Source organism: Garra rufa, chromosome 19 (assembly GCF_049309525.1).
Source record: "Garra rufa chromosome 19, GarRuf1.0, whole genome shotgun sequence".
Lineage (NCBI taxonomy): Eukaryota > Metazoa > Chordata > Actinopteri > Cypriniformes > Cyprinidae > Garra > Garra rufa.
This window is the reverse complement of record NC_133379.1, coordinates 20,358,148-20,366,459: the sequence shown is the minus strand read 5'-3', so window position 1 is coordinate 20,366,459 and position 8,312 is coordinate 20,358,148. Positions and strand designations below refer to the sequence as shown.

General features: G+C 37.6%; 1 long non-coding RNA gene across 1 annotated transcript; it reads left to right on the top strand.

Annotated features, from left to right (window-relative positions):
• Window positions 1–250: 250 nt before the first annotated feature.
• On the top strand, window positions 251–2,122 carry LOC141292151 (uncharacterized). The gene is made up of 3 exons (XR_012340453.1): window positions 251–580; window positions 931–1,033; window positions 1,923–2,122. It is a non-coding gene; the product is annotated as an uncharacterized lncRNA (long non-coding RNA).
• The last annotated feature ends 6,190 nt before the right edge of the window (window positions 2,123–8,312 follow it).

The window sequence follows — 8,312 nt, the reverse complement described above, 5'->3', positions numbered from 1 at the left end:
TATGTCCCTTAATAGTACATACCAGTCATATTGTGGTTTAACATTATTAAAGTGTTTATTACTTAAATGTAATGTTGTCTTAGCTACAGTATGTAAAGTTAGACTTAATCTCTCGTGGTGTATGTGGCCGTTCACATGTCGCGTTTTTTGCGCACTGAAGTTTGTTATTATACGCTCATAATGGAAGCTCATTTTTTCCAGGCGCGGGACATGGTTGCTTAGCAACGGCAGACGCCATGGGAGAGGAAGCTGCGTTTTTGGAAAGAAAGCGACGCGTCTTGCGTTTTCACGCGTTTTTAGGCGCAGCATGTGAACGGCCCCTTAAGGGGGTGTGAAGGTGTGAACACACCGTTACTCTTCCTCTATTTTAGTGAATGCCTGTGTTGCATTACAAACTAAGAGACCAGTATAAACCTTAAACTTATTGAACCACATTTGTTTTTCAGATTTGATCAGATTTCACAAGACTTTAGGAAGCTATATCCAGAGGCAGACTTTTTGAAGACTGGGCTACAGTTGCAGACCTAATTCTTGCCAGTGCTCAGTGAGGTGCATTCAGAGCTGGGTGACATGACTTAAGGTAAGCTTTTTCTTATAATATGTCAATCTATAAAACAACATGCAACTGTATTTGACACAGATCAACTGGTAAATACAATGGTACAGTAACACTTAACTAGTTGCTTATTAGCTTGTATATTGGCTGTTAATTAGTACTTATGAAGCACAAACTGATGCCTTATTCTGCATGAGCATATTCTACATCCCTGAATCTGACCCCATACCAAAACTTAACCTGCAGTAGTTGAATGAGGGTGGGAATTAATTTGCATTATTTAAAGGAATGAAGAAATCTTCATATGAAAGTGTTTCAGTTTGTTTTGATTATAAAATATGGTTCACAGTTTGCATATTATTCCTATGGTTTAGATGCTAAAGGGGAAAGTGGTTTCAAAGTCCTGCCCACTCTGGAGAAAAGGTCTTCAGACCCACAACCACGGAATCCCGGAGGCCATTCATTGACGTACAACCTGTAAGTTTTGTTTTACGTTTTCTGCTTTAATAAGGGTGTATATATATATATAAACACAGTGGTGGCCAAAATTATTATAACAGTTGTATTTTCACCAGCTAAAAAATGATTTTAAGTCAGTGTTTTTTATCTTTTGCTGTAGTGTGTCAGTGAGAAATATCAGTTTACATTGGCACAACAGCCAATCCTCCACACAGAGTTCTGATCTCATCATCATCCAGTCTGTCTGGAATGACATGAAGAAACAGAACAAACTGAGACAAACTAAATCCAGAAGAACTGTGACAACGTCCCCAAGATGCTTCAAGAGACCTACCTGCAAAGCTACCTGAAAAACTATGTGCAAGTGCACCTAGTGTAGGGCAAAAGCTGCTTTAAACACAAAAGGACGGTCAAACCAAATGTTGATTTAATTTAGTTAATCAAGGTTAATTGATTAAGAACATTTATTTATGACATTATTTTTGACAGCGTCATTTTATGACATTTTTAGACAAGTGCTTAAAACTTTTAACAGTATTGTAGCTTTGCAGTTAGGTCTCTTGGAGCATCTTGGTGACGCTTTCACAGTTCTTCTGGATGATGATGAGATCAGATCCTGTGTGGAGCACAGAACAAAAATGTCACTGGATTATCACAATTAATGGCAAAATGAATGGAAATGTAAACCGATATTTCCTACTGACACACTACAGCAAAAGATAGAAATCACTGACTTAAAACCTTATTTAGCTGGTGAAAATACTAGTTTTCTAATAATTTTGACCACAACTGTATGAAAAGTTGAGAAGTAAAATGAGCATTTATTTCATGCCTCTGTGTTTATGTTCATAAAATACACTTAACTTAAAATGTAATGTTGCAAGACTAAATGCCGTATAATTAACAGGTGGGGACCAACATGGTGGATTTGAGCCTTGGGATGAGACAACAACATTTCTAGACCTTCGCCATTGTTCCAGGCCATGCCATTGAAGCGGACTTGTTGCCTGGGAATTTCTCCAGCTTGCAGTATATCATATTGATGGACATAAGTCTTCATGTGTGAAGTTTTTTTTTTGGCCACTTGAAACATGTTTTAAATTGTAAGAATTGTCTGGTGGACTCTTTTTTTTGGCTTAGTTTTAATGGCACAATGTTTGGAATGATTCTAATGTGGTAATAATTCATTTTTGAGTGTTCTGCTGCTGCAATGTTGACATAAAGAATATGAATATAGTGTGCCTTGTTTACAGTTTTGTGTTTAAAAGAAACTGATCTACTAAAACCGTTATTTGTGTCTGTAAGGGTTGGACAAAATGTGTGACAGCTGCACCTATTTGAAAACTGTATTAAAAAGAAATATGAAAACTCATTAAAATGACATTTACATATTCATTTTTTTGTGTTGTGTAACTGTATTACAGAAAAACAATAATAATTTTAAATTCTTTTGTGATTTATATATTATTATTGGTAAATATAAAGGTAGCAAGGCAATTAGACAATAAATAACCCAATATTTTGGTAGTTTTTAACCCAGCAACACAGTTAATCTGACCCACTGGTTGGGTCAAATAAACAACCCAGCATTTTGGGTCAAATGATTTAACCCAGCACTTGGGTCAAAACAACCCAACGCGTGTTCTGTCCCATAGTTACCCAGCAGCTGGGTTATGGTTGGGTTATTTTTTAACCCAGCACTTTTTAGAGTGTATTGTCACATGTATCATTTAATTCTTCATTAAGTCATTACACTCTGCTTTTATACTTGCTCAAGGCACCCTAAAGCACTAGGCTTGTTCATTTGTCAGCACTTTAGTCTTGTTAAACGGGATAACGTACAAAGAGATAAGTGTAGATAAAGGATCACATGAATGCCTAGCAGAACTGAGATGGCTATGTGGAAACTTGGATCTGCCTTTCCTACTTAAATCATCCTTAATTGCCTTTATTTCAGTTGTCATAGCAACTGAGCAGCTCTTTTGTGGGTTCGGTGATGGGGGGGGGGGGGGGTGTAATGACTCTCAGCTTTATGGGTCCACAAACATACTGTGAAGTGCAGGAACACAAGCACAACACATCAGGGGCCGAGAGACTCATGTGCAGAAGAGCCGCTGCATGTGGAGGAATGTGAGCACAGAATGAGTTTTAAGAGATGCCCTCGGCAAACCTGCGCTATTTTGTTTAATTTGAAGGTTGGACCAACATTTGTTTGCGCGGTAGGCATAACCGTATCAGCAACGGAAGAAAAAAAAAAGCTGTGATGACTTTCACCCCTGCTGTATCCCCGAAGAACACGGAAGCCTGAAACAATATTACAAAGCGATGCTACAAAATTGCCGGTTGGAGCTGAAAAGCCCAAATGCTCATCGGATTTCACTGGAGCCCAATTAATACTGCATTGGGAGAGTCAGCGTTTTCCTCTGCGCTAAGATATCAGCTTGGTTAATTCAATGAATGATGGATCATATTAAAAAATGATTAGCCAAACTGCTTCAGCTTTGGACTTTCACTAATTGTTATGTGTTCTCACTAACTCACCCACTGCTTATTAATGCAAGTTTAAATGAAGAACATATTGGCATGACACGACCAGGTGCGGTTTGCTGGCAGGAACAAGAGCTGAGCAGACAACATTAGGGTGAATATCACAATGCCTGTCAAAAATTTCTCCATATAGTGGACTTTAATGGTGGTCAATGAGTTGAAGGTCCAAATTGCAGTTTTCTACACGATACCAGCTAAGCAATAAGTGTCTTATCTAGTGTAATGATTGGTTGACGTGATTGACAGCACTTAGTTGAAGCACCTTTACAGCCTCAAGTATTTTTGGATATGATGCAACGAGATTTGCACATCAACATTTGGCAATTATCTGCCATTCTTCCCCTCTCAGGCTCTGTCAGCTTGGATGGGGTCTGGCAGACATTTTCAGGTTTCTCCAGAAATGTTTGATTGGGTTCAAGCCCAGGCTGTGGCTGGGCCACTCAAGGACATTCACAGAGTTGTCTATAAGCCAGTCTTGCTGTATGCTTAGGGTCATTGCTCTGTTGAAAGGTGAACCTTCTGCTCAGTCTGAGGTTCTAAATGCTCTGGACTGGGTTTTTATTAGGGCTCTCTATAATCTCTATATTTTGGTGCACTGAGCTTTTCTTCTACTCTGACGAGTCCTTCAGTCTCTGCCACTGAAAAACAGCCACACAGCATGAGGCTGCTACCACCAAACTTTACTTTTGGGATGGTATTCTGCAAGTGATGAGCAGTGCCTGGTTTCCGTCAAACATCATGCTTGGGATTGAGGTTCATCAGACCAGAAAATCTTGTTTCTCACAGTCTGAGGGTCCTTTAGGTGCTTTTTTGCAAATTCCAAGTTTGTTTTCATGTGTCTTCACTGTTTTCATGTGTCTTCACTACATCTACAAGCAATATGAATGCTCCTGAGCTAAATTTCAACTGTCCCAGATAAGGGTATGAATACTTATGCAATGGAATCATTTAAGCTTTTTATTTTTTTAAAAATTACAAAATTTAAGATGTTAAAAACCTATTTTCTGCTTTGCCAAAATGGAGGGGTATGAATACTTTCGCAAGGCACTGTAGGTCCACTATATGGAGAAAAATCCTGTAATGTTTTCATCAGTAACCTTCATTTCTTTTTGACTGGAGAAAGAAAAACATAAACATATTGGGTGACATGGTGAGTCAAGAAATTTTTATTCTGGAAGTGAACCAAAAAGTGTTAGTTATAAGACATTTATTAGGTTTTACAGTGCACCATATAATAAAACATTCACTCAATAGGGCATGTTGACAGGCTTTATGAGATTTACCCATAAATGATTTTTAAGCTCTACTAACTCTCACTGAAAAATGGGCTTTGTACTTTAACATATAGCATAGTATGGATTTATAAAGGTCAATATAATATTTCTTGACCATTTAGCACAAAGCATGGCATTTTAAGAGAACACTGCAAAACAGGTATAATGTTATAGGCTTTACTAGTTTCAACAATCAGGGAATCAAAGTTCACATGACAACCAGTTTTGAAGACATTCTGCAACACATCCTTTATGACATGTAATTGGAGAGTTTTATGCGCAGAGTCACGTATAGTTCAGATTCAATTAAAGAAGTGTTATAACTTAGACAGAAGGACATTTATAAAGGTGAAAGGTCTTGGCTATTCCTAGTTTTATTAGTTGATTGGAGGCCACTGACGAGCAGGCGGCTTTGCTCATGGGACGGCTACAACTTTCAGGATCCGTCAGTAAGGCCAATTAGAAAGCCAGCAATGGCACTACTGAGAGTGTTTTTATGCTTAGTTCTCCAGCCTCCTCCAGCGAAGCTGTCAGCCCTGTCCATGCGAGAGATGGGCTCGGGCACACCTACAGTCAAAGCTTCATATCCCCCCCTCGATTCCTCTCCGCAACTTCTGCTAGGCTTGCATATTAAATGCATAATGCATTAAATAATCTGATAAATAATTTGTAATCTCACAATTAGTAATGTGTTTCTCAGATGAAACCAGAGGATGAAGGCCACGTTGAGGTGATGTTTTTTTAATGTTATTTTATTCACGAGTTGTGCAACCAGAAAGGACGAGAAACTTCCATAAAAATAAAAAATGCAGAGCAACATTGCCATCCGGTCTGTTGGGGAGCTAGTACGCATTATGGGTGAAGTGTGTCTGGAAGAGCTTTCTTCATGCATCGGCGGTGCCACAAAAACTTCAGTGGCAGTGCTTACAAAACCGATAATGCAAGTGTGCAAATGTATTATGCATTAGAGTACACATACAATGAATAGTAGCTGTATATGCACAGAAGATTCAGACACAGACTGCATTTAAGCTACTGCATCATATTACATCCTTTATAATAGACTAAAAGAGGAAGAAATGCTTTTGGTCTCAACATTTGTACTATTTAACTAAGCCCTCACTGTTCTTCTAAAACAGGCTTTTATTCCATTTAAGACAGCATAAAAGTGAAAATATGCGTATGAGTGCTATTTTAAAAATTTTAGGACAACAAAGAGCATCTGTGTGTCCTAATAGTTTGTGTTTAATCTAATTCAATTTGCATGTTTAACAGTGCAGAATGCAAACAGAGTAGAAACAAGAGCAACACAGCATAAGCTCTGGTTCTCCTAATGTCGTTCTGAACAGGTAAGACCGTTTTTCATCTTTGGAACACAAATTAAGATATTTTTGATGAAATCCAAGAGCTTTTTGACCCTGAAAGGTAGTAAGGACATTGTTAAAATAGTCCATGTGACATTAGTGGTTAAACCTTAATCTTTGGCGTGCGTTCACGAAAATACCATGACTTTATTTTGTCTTTATTTTACTTTATGTATTTATGACCCTGAACCACAAAATCTTAAAGGAGTAGTTTACTTTCAGAACAAACATTTACAGATAATGTACTCACCCCGTTGTCACCCAAGTTCATGTCTTTCTTTCTTCAGTCGTAAGGAAATTATGTTTTTTAAATAAAACATTTCAAGATTTCTTTCCATATAATGGACTTCTATGGTGCCCTTGAGTTTGAACTTCCAAAATGCAGCTTCAAAGGGCTCTAACGATCCCAGCCGAGGAAAGAAGGGTCTTATCTAGCAAAACGATGGGTTATTTTCTAAAAAAAAATAAAAAAAATTACAATTTATATACTTTTTAACCTCAAATGCTCATCTTGTCTAGCTCTGCAAGACAAGTTTTTGAGATTAAAAAGTATATAAGTTGTAAATGTTTTTAGGAAAATAACCAATCGTTTCGCTAGATAAGACCCTTCTTCCTTGGCTGGGATCGTTTAGAGCCCTTTGAAGCTGCATTTAAACTGCATTTTAGAAGTTTAAACTCAGGGAAGCGCATAGAAGTCCATTATATGGAGAGAAATCCTGAAATATTTTCCTCAAAAAACACCATTTCTTTACAAATGAAGAAAGAAAGACATGAACATCTAGGATGACAAGGGGGTGAGTACATTATCAATATCAATACAATAAATCTAAGGGAGAATCATTTGGCTCAATAAAAAAAAGTAAGAAAGAAAATCTAAGGGTGATGTTTCAGTTAGTCTCTGCCTCAGATGTCAAGTCCAGAGACCGATGGCTGAGCATGTGATGCATAAGACACCCAAAACAGGAAACACAAGAAGTTTTCACGCCCCTAAACATAATGTCATACAAAATGAACTGTGATTGTTTGCTTTACATGTCGATCAGGCAGCCTTTTGGACAGCCCTTGGCCAATGAAAGCTTCTGTAGAGTCTAGACCTCTACTGTCAGTTTGAAGGTCTAGCTATGTGAGACTATGTCTGAGTTGGCATGAAACTTCTGCGGACTTGAACAGAGAAGCTGTGTTGAGAGCTCTGAATTTTGACAGTTCATTTGCTATCCCAACCCATCTTTATTCTAAAAGAATAATAAAGTTACTTTAGCACACACACATAGTACAAAAAATGAGGACAATGCCAAAATAAATCTAAAATTAGCTGATGGAAATAATCGTTGACAGTCAGCAAAAATAGCCACTGATGCACAGAAATGGCTAGTGCACAATAGCATCATATGGAACATCATCATAGCCTAGTGTTAATATCTAAAATAACAGTCACACAGGTCAGTCACGTTCTCTATCTGTAGCCCATAACCTGCTGTTACATTTTAGACAAAGACCACACACTTTCTTTCATCTTGCAAATTCCTCAATGTTGTAGAAAAATTAAGTGATTAAACAAGCCTTCTGTGGCCTAATCAGTTTAATTGGAGCATGTGTTGTATAATCAGGCCATTAAATCTATAGATCATCTGTCATGTGCTTCTTCTCCAATCGTGACTTTCTTTCTAATCTCTTCATCCTCAGCAGTTTTATTCCTGATAGTTCTGCATTCCAGAGAGCTTCTAATTAACCAGCTTTAGCAAGCATGCTTAGAAGTTAATTAAACTTCCAGAGACCCATTACTGTACACAAGCTCCAATACAGCGTCATGCATGTGGCCATGTACAGGAACATTCAGGGTTCAGCGCAATAAAAGCTTATCAGTAGCATTTGTGTTAAAATTGTGATTTGACTCCTTTTTAAAGGCACTTAAAATAATAGTAAATGGGGCTTTTTCAGAGAAAAAATAAAAAGGACCTAAATTAATTCTTATGTTAAAACATGTATTACTTAAGCTTCAAAACTGATAAGATTAACTGATTAGAGTCATTTTAGCCAGTTGTGCTGCCATAGATATAACAAAGTTTAAAATATTGTGAAAATTGACCTGTTTTTACCCCGTTTTGAATACTG